At 36.0% G+C, this 15061-nt stretch overlaps 1 protein-coding gene across 1 annotated transcript in view; it reads right to left on the bottom strand.

Moving 5' to 3' along the window:
* Window positions 1-15061, bottom strand: part of LOC136036908 (cadherin EGF LAG seven-pass G-type receptor 2-like) — a 183977-nt gene that overhangs the window by 155455 nt on the left and 13461 nt on the right. The gene's annotated exons all lie outside the window — the stretch shown is intronic.

Genomic DNA, 15061 nt, shown 5'->3' with positions numbered 1-15061 from the left:
AAAATAAGGTATTCTTGCAGTAGCAGTTCTGGCCTCTCTTGCACCCGGGTTTAGATCTTGATTAGCCCCTGTCCCTCACATAATTTTCAGGCTAAACTTTAACACAGTTTTTATTTATTAACAAAATTACCTTCAATTTATTAATTCAATTAATGAGTTATTTTTTGATTTATCATTCAAATTATTTATTCATTATTTATTATCTTCATTAATAATATTTTTACTTTTTAATTTATTTTATTAATCAATAATAATTTACTTGTCATTTTCATTTATTAACTTCCTCCCTTATTTCATTTTAATAAAAATAAAATTACGAAAATTAGAAAAAAAATTACAAAAATCGACATAAAAAAAATAGAGCAAATTGGACAATAAAATAAATTAAGTTGAAGCGAATAAAGTATCAAATGAAACAGCTTGGTGAGCGACTTCGTCGTAAAACAAAAATGGCACTTTCCAAAAATCTTACGGAGGGGAGTAGAAAAGGCAGAAAATTAGGTATTCTTGCAGTAGCGGTTCTGGCCTCTCTTGCACCCGGGTTTTGATTAGCCCCTGTCCCTTACATAATTTTCAGGTAATTTTTTTTTTAAAGTTTTATTTGTTAACAAAATTATCTTCAATTTATTAATTCAATTGCACCAGTTATAAGCGGGTTACCCCAGGGAAGCATCCTTGGCCCCATCCTCTTCTCAATATATATTAATGATGGAATCCTGCAAAATGACTTGCATAGTCTCTCCTTATGGGCTTCCACCTGGATGATGGAGTTCAACCCATCAAAATGCAAAGTCCTCCACATGGGTCCCCACAACAATCAGATTTCATATTTTATGCTGGATAAATCTGGCACGCGTGTCCAAGTTGAGGCTGTTGAGAGTGAACGAGACTTAGGGGTGATAGTTGACAGGAAATTTAAGTTCCATGAGCACACTATGCAACAAATTGCTAACGCCAACAGAGACCTGGGACTTATTAAACGAACCATATCATCGCGCCATCCTCTGATAATAAGAAAATTATATAATGCTCTTGTAAGACCACATTTGGAGTTTGGCTGCCCCGTTACAAATCCTCAATATAAGGGAGATGTGGCAGCCCTAGAGAGCGTACAGAAAAGAGCAACTAAGCTTTGTGCCCCACACCAACAGCTTCCCTACCCTGAATGTCTGCGTCGCTTAAAGATACCCATATTGGTTTACCGGCGGCACAGAGGAGATGTCAACGCCCCGCTCTTTACGCTAAAGTTTTCTACTGTTTTAAAAAGAAGAGATGAGAGAAAGAGTCAGCGTAAATCACTTTAGCGTAAAGAGCAGGGCGTTGATGAGGAAGCAGCCCCTTTCATATACGAAGTAATTTCTGCTCATTTTAAGTTTTAATGTCGCTCCTTACTTTCAGTTGAAAAAACTTGTTTTTTTTATTTAATTCTTTCAAAAATGCAGTCGATTTGAAGTGAAGTAACGCACAATGGAAGTACCAGTGGGACGCCACACCCCATCACACCCACTAATTGTGTCACCTCATCAATTCAACAGCGAGATGTTCTACAGGAGGATGCAATCCACCTTATCTCGCTGTAAATGCGATTTAAGGTAATTTAAGGTAATTAATAAGTTATTTTTTTATTTATTATTCAAATTGTTTATTTATTATTTATTATCATAATTATTAATATTTTTTACTTTTTCATTTATCTTATTAATCAATAATAATTTACTTATTATTTTCATTTATTAACTGCGTCCTCTATTTTATCTTAATAAAAATAAAATTACAAAAATTACAAAATGACTTTAACAGTTACATTTTTTATTTGGAAATTTGCCTAAAATTTCTACACCCAGGGCAATTGCCCTCTCTGACCCCCTAAATCACTTCTGTATTCTTGTCAGAGAGGTGGCATATTTATTTATATATGACGTTTGTATACGATATTTGGATTTTTATATTACAACTTGCTTGCACTCCGTGCATTTCTGCAATCTCGAAACAAAGGAAGTTCAAGGAAAATCACCCTGCATGAAACTCCCCCAAGGAAAATTATCAACAAAGAGAGGTAAAACTTAATGATAAGAGAACAAACGAGACTGCGGACAGTAGAGAGAAAAGATGAAAGACTAAAATAACGCGGATATTTCGCCTGTATACAAACTAGGCGTCCTAAGCACAGGAGAGACATAGATAAAAATAAAAAATAAAACACTAAACTAAAAACAAATAAAACCACCACGAATTTTGATAAATACAATTGTCGCTACTGATCCACGTATGGAAAAGAAGCTATTGAAGTTACTTCAATGAAAACATCAAAGCAACTGATGTTCTTGCTTAAGAACTTTCGAGGAAAATTATTTGCCCACAATCCCCCCTTGCGTATTAAGAACAATTATATTTTTAAATTAAGATTGTTTAAGAATCCCCCCAAGGAAAATTCGCCCCCGGAAAATTCCCTCCTTGATAATTGCTCTTCATCGGAGGAATCAGTCCATAAATCGAAAACCACGATAATGCACTGAACCGATAAAAGCGAACATCGATTTTTTCAAACGTTATGCTTTCTACAATAATCTAAGACTGACTCAAGTTGAACAAGTGGCTACCTTAAAAGTGGCTACTGAACAAGTAGCTACCTTAAAATTTTCGTCAGATATTTTTTGGACAAAAGCGGGCGAGGGAGGGGGACTCGTTGCCCCCCAGTCTTTTCGGTCACTCACAAAAGGCACTCTATCTTTTTATTGCTGTCTGAATGAGCCCTCTCTCGATCTTCTAGGACTATTGGCTTGATACAGTCATCCCTGAGAAAATAAATACGCATCCATGATCTTTCTTCATACAAAAATCACAAAAATCCACATTTTTGTTGATAGGAGCTTGAAACCTCAGCAAGAGAATTCTCTGACATGCTGAATCTAATGATGGGGCTTTCATTGAGATCGCTTGAACGTTTGCTCATTTTTCAAAAATCATGCAAATTTTCTCAGGCTCGTAGCTTTAGATAGGTAACATTAAACTTAATGAATTTATACCTTTGGGATCTGCATTAAAAGCATATTCTTTTGAAGTATCTCTTGTTATAAAAATTCCATTTTTAGAGATTTCGGTTACTATTGAGCCGGCTCACTCCTTACTTGCAATGCGTTACAACGAAATGCTTGATTAAATTTCTCAAATAATGACTGAAAACCGCCTGCTAAGCTGTTATCAAAGGGAAGATCAATGGGGCATTAAATGTCCACTTACACTTGGATTCTCCTTATTTATATTCTCTTGCTGATCGTCCTTGTGAGAATTAAATGAAAAAACAAACAAGTATTTCAACTGAAAATAAGGAGCGACATTAAAACTTAAAACGAACATAAATTATTTTGTTTATGAAAGGGTTTGTCCCCTCCTCAATGCATCGCTCTTTATACTAAAGTTTGACTCTTTCTCACATCTCTATTTTCTTAAACAAAAATGGGGAGGGGGCCTAGGTGCCCTCCAATTTTTTGGTAACTTAAAAAGTGCACTAGAACTTTTAATTTCCGTTAGAATGAGCTCTGTCGCGACATTCTAGGACCACTGGGTCGACACGATCACCGCTGGGGGAAAAAACAAAAAAAATCCACCAATAAATTAGCAATAAATTAATATAACACGCATGAGTGATCTGTCTTCTGGCAAAAAATACAAAATTCCACAATTTTGTAGATAGGAGCTTGAAACTTCTACAGTAGGGTTCTCTGATACGCTGAATCTGATGGTATGATTTCCATTAAGATTATATGACTTTTAGAGGGTGTTTCTCCCTATGTTCTAAATGAAGGTGAATTTTCTCAGGATCTTAACTTTTGATAAGTAAGATTAAACTTGATGAAACTTATATATTTAAAATCAGCATAAAAATACGATTCTTTTGATGTAACTATTGGTACCAAAATTCCGTTTTTTAGAGTGTCGGTTGCTCCGGGTCACTCCTTATTATCTCAAAAGTTTCCGAGTGTCAGACACGAGCACAGATATGAACAGAACATATCTCAGATATGGTTTGTGTCTTTTCATGGGCAGGGAGAAGCCGGCCCTTTCTTCTCCACTCTGCCGCTCTGTCTTTAGGGCAAGAATATATTTTGCATGTTTTTTTTTATTTGCCTTTTTGTCAGAAAAAGACTAAGAAATACAGACACAATTCGTCTGCACCGTTAAGCCGGCTTAAATCTTATACACAGGTACATATGAGTTGTAATACTTCCTGGCAAAATGTCGTCGAAAACAAGGAATCGAAAGATCCACCCTATTGTTCATTTTGTTCCGGTTCCTGCATAACCAACTCATTGATGCATAGTTTTATTCTTGCCAAGTCACAAATCATTCGGATACTTGATATGTCATTACAGATAAATCCAAGCCTTAATCTATCTACTCAGTTAAGTACAGCGATACATATCTCTTGTACCCACCCCACTCAAAAAGTGACGTTAGGTTTAATCCTAATGAAGTATATCTAAAAATGATAAAAATAAATACTTTAGTAACAAAATGGTACTTGTATGACAGGGCCGTACCCAGGTTTTTTTCTTCGGGGAATGGGGGAGTACACAAAAAAACTAAAAAACGCATAAAAAATTTGATTATAACCATTTTTGTTACATTTTTACGAGTCAAACAAACATTTCGGGGGGGGATCAAACCCCCAACCGCCCCCCCCCCTGGATACAGTCTTGTTGTATGATGTAGCACCGATTATTCACGTTGTTCATCCATAGACGCATTGTAAAACCGTTTTTCTTTTTTCGATAGTTTCTTTCAGCTTAGCGTGGGATAAAACGATGAGAAGTGACCGAATACATGGGAAATATATAATTTGGGCTATATATTTGCAAATCAGGGGGTGGGGTAAAGTATATGAACAATGTGAAGTTAGAAAACAATTCTTGTTTCTTAATGTGCAGAATAATTGTATCTAACACATTTGGCATTCAGACCAGCTATACTTTACCCCCACTCTCCCTAATGTGTAAATATTTAGCCCAAATTTGTTTCTAAAGTATTATATTTTTATCATACTCAGATCAATTTCATTAGCATTGACCGTCAGAGATAGAGGTTCTACTTCTATGAAGAATATTAGGTCGGGGCTGTTGTAAACCACAACAGAGAATTATGAAAATCAGGCACCCCAGAACGTTTTACTTTAAATGGTTTCTAACTTAACATAACCTAACCAAAATGCCAACTAAAATATGTTATCACCAAATGCAAATACAGAAATAAACCAGTTCTGGCAGACAAAGAACTTGAGTGTGGTGGGTATAAGAGATATCTTCGTGGAGCCTAACTATTCAAGCTAAAATTTGAAATTTTCTATAAGAAATCTTGGAACCACAAGCATGCAAAGTAGGCTAAAAAAATTTAATAACTATCTAAGCTGGAAACGTGGCGTCATACAAAATAGCATTTACATAAATGGTTTCATATAAACATGTGTATGCACTATTTTAAAAAGTGGTAATTGCGCAGGTATTTTTGTGGCAGTTGCGCCAGATCAAAGGGCAGACCAATTGCGACGGCTGAAGGCCCAAGCACTGTCCCAAGTGAAGTGAATCCAAACTGCAGCGGTCTGAGTGGAGCGAGGGCCAACTATACCAAGTGCCTCCGAAGGCGGCTCTCTGTATAGTTTAAATATAATATCCAAAATACTCACATTATTAAGGTCCATACTATTTGATTGAATCACAATCTGTGGTTACGCGTTGGCATTACCAATAGTGCACGCATTCCATCAGAAAAGGTCTCAATAAGAACTCTCTAAGTCAGGGTAAATCTAATATTCTTTACCAAAAACAAATTTCGGATGAGTTTTGAAAAAATTCTTTTTATTGTAACCCCCTCCCCTTTGGAGCAAAAATCTTAGATACGGCCTTCGAGGTAAGCTACTATCTAGTCTGCCTCCTATTAAAGAGAACAAGAAAGGTTCTATTTCAGTGTGCATTTTAATTCCATTGGTTAATTTTTATGATGCCTTTTTGTAAGTCAATCAAATAATCTTTTTTTTAAGAGTAGGCCTATGTCAGATTGGGAATCCAAGTAACTCTCGTCTTTTTTCTTGTTGAAAAATTAAGAGGAATAAAAAACGAAAAGTCTTTGAATTCACACCACATTTTAGAAGAAAACTCTCGGTTTCTTTCAATTCCCTGAATTTATCTCCCTACCCTCTATATACATTTTTTTATTTTCACAAAAACTGTTTTTTTGTATTTTATTGAAAATAGAATCGCCCAACACATTAGTTTTAAATAAATACATTTGCCTCCATTCCCAAAATTTTCTTTAATTATCACCACGGCTAGGCTATGTACTAGGCTATGTGCAAAGGATTACGGATTACGTGTTTATTCCCCTAGAAAGACCTTCTAAGCAAAATATTTCCTCCACCCTTTGTCACTCATCTCCCTAAAAATGCAAAACAGTGTAAGTAAGCCCATAGAGGTACCTTGAACCGTTGCAAAAAAAAAAAAGACTTATAAGATTCGTTTGGGCAAAACTAGCTGCAGAACCGTAAACGCTTCTGCTGCAGTGTTTCCATTCTAGGGCTTACCCCTTATAAAGGGAATTTCTTAGGTCTTTTAAGGGTGAGCTTTTTCAGTTAGGAATTCGGAGGATTTTTAGAGACTTTTACTAGTCCTCTCAAATTTTAAAAGAATATCTCAGGTTTTAGCCCTAGAAAATCCCCTTCCAACTTAAAAAGGAAAATTGGCCCAGAAGTAGTTTTCGACCCAATTTTTCTATAAAGTGGATAGTCTGGATGCACTATAAAGAGAGTTAAGGATCTTCAGCAGTCGATTGCGAAGCAAGTTTGTTAAGTTTGAATGCTAGCTTATGCTCGATACAGCCATCTAGGAGATGTCCCTAGGTACTGTTCAATCCAACCAGGACTTGCAGTAGCAAATTAATTGTATATATCCTGCTTCTATTGAGCAGCCCTCTTCACCATTGAACCCCAATAGAATGAATAATATATAATAAGAAATAAAAAAAATCATGTTCTTTTCTACGCAGTTTCCATAAGCTTAGTTAGTTAATTGTTAATTAGATAAGAGAAATTATTCTGTTATTTTCATTAAAACTTCTCTACCTTCTCTGATTCCAACTTGCCTCTTTTTCTAATATTTGATCATTGAACTGCAATGAATGTTAGCAGTAGTGCTACCCAATAACAATACAAAGCATTATAAAAAATTTTCGGATTACCAGGTAATCTGACACCTTTTACTGGTCGTTTTAAACATTTGCTCTTTCTATAGGATAATGACTGTCCTGTCAATAAAGAATATTTTCCTTTTCAAGATAATTAGTTTAAGGTGATTGAAAGCCAGTTGATGTTCATTGATAGCACCCCCCCCCCTGCCTGCTTTAACTACCAAAAAGTTCAGTCTCTTTTGTTCCTTGAAGGTTTTTTTATATAGATGTTTCTAAAGCACCAAAGGGATAAATTATTTGCGTTTAATATAGAGGACGGGGACAGAGATATACAGGGGAAAGAATTAGAATTAGACAGGGGATAAGGACGGGGATAAAGCCATATTTCGTTTTATTTACCGATTCTTACTAAGGGAACACAGTTTTTCGTGTAGGCTTCCATCAAAAAGTTCGTGGTCACGAACTGTAAATAGGGAACGACTTGGCCCAATAGTAGCCAAAAAAAAGGAATTTTCACAACAATTGATACGTCGAAAGCATTCGCTTTTTATGCTGATTCCAGATGTTTATGTGCCTGTTTAGCCTGCCTGGCTGCCAAGTGAAAAATTGCAGCTTTTCCTATTTTTGGCTTTGTCTATATTTGTATATATTACATTTTCCTATATTTGGCTGGCTGCCAAGTGATACTATGCAGTGTTGACAGGCATAGTTTGTTTGTCAATAGAAATAAACTTAGATTAATTTAACAAGATTACCCATAATCATAAGTAACCATAAATAGAAAAATTTTACTCCTAGATTTAAGTAAAATAAAATAGATAAGTTTTTCAACTGAAAGCAAAAAACCACATTAAAATTTGGAAAGAATAGAAATTATTCTGCATAGGAGGGGGGCTACCCCTTCCTCAAACCTCACTCTTTAAGTTAAAGTCTTAATTTTTTTTAAATACTTCTCATTCAAATGCAATGACTTCTGTGCGACCAGTCTTGCTTAAAAAATTGTGACAAAAAATCAGACTTTATTAGATTAGATTAAAAATTAAACTAAATTAAAAAACCAAAAATTAGATTTTTTTTCGTAACTTACACCGCTTTCTTCAGGAACAATGCGGGCGTTTGTCATCCCCAAAGGTATATTTTTGGACCTTTAAACTATGTTGAGTCAAATGACTATCTCAAAATTTTGATCGGATGTCTTTGGGGGATAGGGGGCCTAGAACGGAAGCTAGTTACACTTCAGTCTTTTTGCTCCCTTAAAAAGGGCCCTCTTCCAGCCTCTTAGCACAAATAGTTCGACAAGATCGTCCCTGGTAAAAAGAAAAAAGAAAAGAAAAAAAACAAGCACGTATCCGTGTTTATTTCTGCTCGCAAAAGATACGAAATTCCACATTTTTGTAAAAAGGAGCTTGAAACCTCTACAGGGGTATTTTTTGATATGCTGAATCTGATGGTGTAATTTTCAGGGACGGGTCTAGAGCAAAATATTGGGGGAGCCCATTGTGACAAAGGTACCAATAATTGAGAAAATTATTCTAAATAAGGGTGAAAAAAACAGGGAAAAAAGGTGCCAGAAAATTTTGGGGTTGCCCAGGGTGTCCCCCTGGATCCGCTAATAGTAATTTTCGTTAAGACAGTTGACTTTCTGGGTATGTTTCCCCCTTTTTTTTCGAAAATCAGAAAAGTTTTCTCAGGCTCGCAGCCTTTGATGATTGACATTAAACTTAATGAATTTAAAATATTTAGAATCAGCATAAAAGGCAAATTCTTTTGACGTTGTGAAAATTCCTTTTTTTCGGCTACTATTGGGCCAAGTTGCTCCCTATTTACAGTTCGTTACCACCAACTTTTTGATGGAAGCCTACTCGAAACAAACACGCCTACCAATTTTCATTGTCCTAACACGTCTAGAACCACCAAACTCGCCAAATCACTGAACCCCTCCACCAAACTCCCCCAAAGAGAGTGAGTCCAGTAAGGTTACGGCAATCATGTATCAAGGACATTTGCTTATTCTATCCACCAGGCTTAATCCTGATTCCACCACTCGAAGTATTTTCCAAGATTTCCCCCTCCAACTCCCCCCCAATGGAAAAGATCTGGCCGGGATTTGAAATAAGAGCTCTGAGACATGAATTCCTTCTAAATATCAAATTTCATTAAGATCCGATCACCTATTCGTAAGATAAAAATACCCCAATTTTCACGTTTTCCAAGAATTCCGGATCTCCCTCCAACTCCCCCCAATGTCACAGGATCTGGTCGGAATTTAAAATTAGAATTTTAAAGCACAAGATCCTTCTAAATATCAAATTTCATTAAGATCTGGTCACCCTTTCGTAAGTTATAAATACCTCAATTTTCAAAATTACTCCCCCCCCCCAATTTCACCAAAGAGAGCAGATCCGGTCCGGTTATGTCAGTCACGTATCTTAGACAGGTTTCTATTCTTCCCATCCAGTTTCATCCTGATCTCACCGCTTTAAGTATTTTCTAAGATTTCCGGTCCCCCAAACTGCCCCCCCCCCCAATTACACTTGATCCGCTTAAGATTTAAAACAAGAGATCTGAGTTACGAGGTCCTTCTAAATATGAAGTTTCACGAAGATCCGATCACTCCTTCGTAAGTTAAAAATTCGTAAGTTAAAAATACCGTCATTTTTTCTTATTTTTCATAATTAACCCCCCCCCCCAATTGAGCGGATCCGTTCCAATTATGTAAATCATGTATGTAAGACTTCTGATTATTTTCCCCACCAAGTTTCATCCCGATCCCTCCAATCTAAGCGTTTTCCATGATTTAGGTTCCCCCACCCCAAACTTCCCCCAATGTCATCAGATCCGGTCAGGATTTAAAATAAGAGCTCTGAGACACGATATCCTTCTAAATATCAAATTTCATTGAGATCCGATCACGCGTTCATAAGTTAAAAATACCTCATTTTTTCTAATTTTTTCAGAATTAACCCCCCCCCACCCAACTACCCCAAAGAGAGCGGATCCATTCCGGTTATGTCAATCATGTATCTAGGACTTGTGCTTATTTTTCCCACCAAGTTTCATCCCTATCCCTCTACTCTAAGTCTTTTCCAAGTTTTAGGTTTCCCACTCCCAAATCCCCCCAATGTCACCAGATCCGGTCGGGATTTAAAATAACAGCTTTGAGACACGATATCCTTCCAAACATCAAATTTCATTAAGATCTGATCAACCGTTCGTAAGTTAAAAACACTTAAATTTTTCTATTTTTTCCGAATTAACGGGCCCCCCACTCCCCCCCCAGATGGTCAAATCAGGAAAACGTCAAATCTTTTTCTAATTTAATATGGTCCGGTCCCTGATACGCCTGCCAAATGTCATCGTCCTAGCTTACCTGGAAGTGCCTAAATTAGCAAAACCGGGACCGGCAGACCGACAGAACTTGCGACTGCTATATGTCACTTGGTTAATACCAAGTGCCATAAAAACTGTATTTCTTTTGGGTTCCCCATGTATTGGAAAATTGTTCGGCAATATAAATAGACGAATATTTTGCAAAAAAAAAACTAATAAGAAAATCTCTAAATAGTGACGTTAGTACAATTTTTTCATGTGGCAAAGTTTATATAGGTTGTTTCAGTGCTGTCAGAAATCTGGTATAAGGTAGCACTGGCAAAATAAGAGAAAGTCCTCAAGCGACATTGCACCAATTTATTCCACGAAGAATCGCTTAAAAAATGTGGTGTTTAGGAATTCTGATGTGTAGTCACCTAGGAAAGTCCCCAAGAGCGCAAATGCGCTCTGCTGGGTCATATGCGTCAATCAAACAGTTCGTGGTAACGAACTGTAGTAAGGAGCGACCCGGCTCAATAGTAACCAAAACTCTAAAAAATTTAATTTTGATATCAATAGCTACATCAAAAGAATCGCATTTTAATGCTGAGTTTAAATATATAAGTTTCATCAAGTTTAGTCTTACCCATCAAAAGTTACGAGCCTGAGAAAATTTGCCTTATTTAGGAAAATAGGGGGAAACACCCCCTAAAAGTCGTAGGATCTTAACGAAAATGAAACCATCAGATTCAGCGTAGCAGAGAACCATACAGTAGAAGTTTAAAGCTCCTATCTAAAACAATGTGGAATTTTGTATTTTTTGCCAGAAGACAAATCACGGGTGCGTGTTTATTTGTTTGTTTTTTTTTTCCAGGGGTCATCGTATCGACCAAGTGGTCCTAGAATATCGCAAGAGGGCTCATTCTAACGGAAATGAAAAGTTCTAGTGCCCTTTTTAAGTGACCAAAAAATTTGGAGGGCATCTAGGCCCCCTCCCACGCTTATTTTTTTCCCAAAGTCAACGGATCAAAATTTTGAGATAGCCATTTTGTTCAGCATATTCGAAAACCATAATAACTATGTCTTTGGAGGTGATTTACTCCCCCACAATCCCTGGGGGAGGGGCTGCAAGTTACAAACTTTGACCAGTGTTTACATATAGTAATGGTTATTGGGAAGTGTACAGACGTTTTCAGGGGGATTTTATTTTGTTTGGGGGTGGAGCTGAGGATAGGGGGCTATGTTGGAGGATCTTTCCTTGGAGGAATCTGTCATGGGGGAAGAAAAATTCAATGACAAGGGCGCAGGATTCTCTAGCATTACTATAAGAAAACAATGAAAAATAAACATGAAAACGTTTTTTCAAATGAAAGGAAGAAGTAGCATTGAAACTTAAAACGAACAGAGATTATTACGCATATGAGGGGTTCTAAAAATACTTTAGCATAAATAGCGAGGTATTTAGGAGGAGATAAATACCTTGCTCTTTATGCTAAAGTATTTTTAGTAATTTCAACTATTTATTCTACGGCCTTTCTGATTCAGGGGTCATTCTTAAAGAATTGGGACAAAACTTACGATTTAGTGTAAAGAGCGAGGTATTAACGAGGGTACAAACCCCCTCGTATACATAATAAAAATATAAGGTTATGAAAGTTTGTTACGTAAGTTAATTCTTAAGTTACGTATATTTTTTACTAATAAAAACGTTCGTTAAAAATTAAAAGTTCTAGTTGCCTTTTTAAGTAACCGAAAAATTGGAGGGCAACTAGGCCTCCTTCTCCACCCCTTATTTCCCAAAATCGTCTAATCAAAACTAAGAGAAAGCCATTTAGCCAAAAAAGAATTAATATATAAATTTCATTTTAATAATTTATGTGCGGAGAGCCAAAACCAAACATGCATTAATTCAAAAACGTTCAGAAATTAAATAAAAAAAACTAATTTTTTTAGCTGAAAGTAAGGAGCGACATTAAAACTTAAAACGAACAGAAATTACTCCGTATATGAAATGAGTTGTCCCCTCCGCAATCCCTCGTTCTTTACGCTAAAGTTTGACTCTTTGCCAAAATTCTACTTTTTAAAACAATTAAAAGCTTTAGCGTAAAGAGCGAGGGATTGCGGAGGGGACAACTCATTTCATATACGGAGTAATTTCTGTTCGTTTTAAGTTTTAATGTCGCTCCTTACTTTCAGCTAAAAAAAAATAGTTTTTTTTTATTTAATTTAACTAACAGAAATGGTCCTTTAACATGATACACTAGAGGGTAATGATCCGAGTAAAAATTTTGAGCCATAATCTTTTTAATCTCTGTCGCCGCAGCATATTTGGCTTAGGCTAACCCTCACTGCGTAAAAATTGAGAATGCCAATTTTAATACAAAGAACATTAGATCGGTTCTAAAAGCTAGGAAAGGTTTCTAAATTAAAAAATACAGCTCTTACATTCCGCAATTAACAGGCACTCGGATAACTACAGTCAATTTGATTTATAATAAGTTTCCCAGAGAAGGGAAAATGAATTGCATTTTTTTTTATCCTTTACGATCATATGACAGCCAAAAAAGACAATGCTAAATAAAAAAAAAAACTGCTGACTTAGCCAATTGAAAATTGAAATCCCCATTGTAATATATTTTTTTTCATTCTTTTTCGTTCCTTTTTAAAATTTGATCTTTCAGAAGGCGCCTCATCTGTGAACACTCTCTTGGTTTTAGTTTAAGTTGGAATATTTTTGTCTTAATTTCCCATTCCCGTTTTCTCGGCGCTGGGGTTCGAACCCAACGGCGTAATTAGGGAATACATTTTTCCCGCAACCACTGTTGGGGTGCCATTTTGACATAATTCATAAAAGATAGACCATTTAAGTTATAAACGGTAGGGGTATAGATATTTTAATTGCTCTCAGGCGCTGAAATATTTACTTGCACCTTTCGAACCATTTACATTGCCCTGTAATGTTTGCCATTTTGTTACTTGTGTATTATTCAGAACACGCTCAATAAGTGAAGTTCTTTCGTGAAACAAACTACGATGCATTTAATATTTGGTACTTGTTCATTATTCAATTGAATTCAGAGCACACTCAATTTTGCTGAGAAAATCCGGTTTCATACCACAAAGACAAAACTGAATTCTGTTTTCTACGCATACTCATAGAAGATAGTGTCTGAACATGGATTTTGAAATGAAGATTTGGGATTCGCCAAAGACTGAAAAAAAGGCAATTATATTTTTCAAGGATAAGGGGTTGTTGCCCACAACAAAACAGTGCGTCAATGGATACACCACGACTTTACACTCTTACAAAAAGGAACATTTTTGGAAGTGTAACAATAGGCCATGTTTGAAAATAGTCAATTTGCCTAATTTCCTAAAAAAAAGTCTAATTTTACAACTTTCCTAATAAAGTATTATTATTTCATCATATTTTGTTTTATTTCGTTAGCTTTATCAAAAGTTTGAGCTATATATTAGCACATTAGTAAGGGGGAGTGCATTATATGCAGGAAAAAAGTTGTTTGTTTTTTCGCCGAATACATCGAAACGGCCGGTCCAATGGCAGAGTCAGAATTTTTATATCTGCAATAATTTCTAAGAATTTGCCCCTAGTATCAACAGGGCAAAAAAAAGATTTCACAGGTTTTCCAAATTCAATGTTTCCTATTTACAAAAACCTAGAGTGAAACAAAACCTAGTTTCCGGGGAGAAAATCAGCGGCAGAGACGGGTAGAAAACAAACTTAAAAAACCTGCCCATAAATTCAGTATCTTCATCGATTTCTCACGCTCCAAAAAATAAGTTTGCTGTTCTTTTTTACAACTCTTAGACTTTATTTAATTTTAGGTTTTATAGATTATTTTAGATTTTATCTTTGTTTTTAGCGTTGAAGAAGCCTTGTTTTGTACAGGCGGAATATCTGCGTCATTTTAGTTTGTCTTTTTCTTCTACTAGCCGTATTCCCCTTTATTTTTCATCTTGATAAATTTGTTAGAAATCTTTGAAACAATTTTTTTGTTTTTTTATGGTTGACCAGTTCGGCTTCGTTATAGGAACCTTTGTTATTGGAACGAAATCAGTTGGGGGGGGCAACGCCATTCGATTCCCCATTCAATCCTCTTTCCAAAAAAAATAATTAGGGCCGTCACATTTATCCTAAGCTACGTACAAAAATGTGTTGTTTTTTTTGGAAAGGGAGGGGGCTTTATTTGGCATTATGAACGAACTATTAATAGGGACGAAGCAAGCAAAATAATATAATGCCACAAAATTAGCAAGCGTCTAAGTAAATTTTTAGTGGTTGACCACTTCTAAAGGAAATATGTAATTAAATAAAGCGGTATTATTACATTCCCTAATTTATTCTGCACTACATACCCCCCCCCCATATAGTACCAGATATAGCCCTAGGCAGGACCAAATTGAATAAGTGCCGGGCCTGATTGGATATTTTGGCGAGGCCCTCTCAATATATTAGATAAAATATCTCTCTATAGAAGTTTACGTAGGTAAAGTAGTTCACTTCCGTAATGCAAAATATATCTAATATAAGACTATCTGGGTTACGTTAAAAAAA

Source organism: Artemia franciscana, chromosome 16, assembly GCF_032884065.1.
Source record: "Artemia franciscana chromosome 16, ASM3288406v1, whole genome shotgun sequence".
Classification (NCBI taxonomy): Eukaryota; Metazoa; Arthropoda; class Branchiopoda; order Anostraca; family Artemiidae; genus Artemia; species Artemia franciscana.
This window is presented reverse-complemented; position numbering and strand designations above follow the sequence as displayed.